We start from the raw sequence: 753 nt of genomic DNA on the forward strand, positions 1-753 counted from the left end.
AAAATTAAATTGAGCTTGTAAATAATTTTCTTTGCAAAACATATTTTCATATTGAACTTGTAAATTTTTTTTTATGTATTACACAGTTTATATAAAGCTATACATTTTGAACATTATTGTTTAAATAAAAATTTTGAGTAAAAATTTTAAAATTACTAAAAGTAGTTTTGAGAGAGATTTTTTAATTAAATATACTTAGGAAGTGAAAGAAAAAATATAAAAGTAAGTTGAAAGGGTGTTTTTGTTCAGCCAACACTAAATTATTTTTTAGGGGGACTTTTGTTATAATAAACATAATTTAGGGGTCAAAATGTATAATAAAAATTTTATAGTTTTGTAATATGTTTATTAGCTGTAAAGTCGCATGGTAAAACATATTTCAACTCTATCCTCTTTCTCTCTCTCTAGGGTTTTGTTTTTCATCGATTGCACGAAAAATTCCCTAATTGTTCGTATCTATTCGATCGAAATGGTCAGCAAATGCGCGTTCCTGATTTCCAATTAGCTTATACGCTGTTGTTGGCTTCCCCATTTTGTATCTCGTGCTGTGATTTATCGAATGGTTTGGTTTAATTTGTGGGAAAATGGAGGCGGAGATTTGGAGGCGAAAATTGAGATGTTGCTGAATGTAGAGAAACAGTTGAGGCAAGTGGGTGATGTTGCAGGTACGAGGAAGGCCGTCACACCTCTTGCAATTCTTCTTCTCACACCTCAAACAATACCCCTCATTTTCTCCCTCCAAGAAATCCAAGG

This window comes from Sesamum indicum, unplaced genomic scaffold (genome assembly GCF_000512975.1).
Source record: "Sesamum indicum cultivar Zhongzhi No. 13 unplaced genomic scaffold, S_indicum_v1.0 scaffold00199, whole genome shotgun sequence".
NCBI classification, from domain to species: domain Eukaryota; kingdom Viridiplantae; phylum Streptophyta; class Magnoliopsida; order Lamiales; family Pedaliaceae; genus Sesamum; species Sesamum indicum.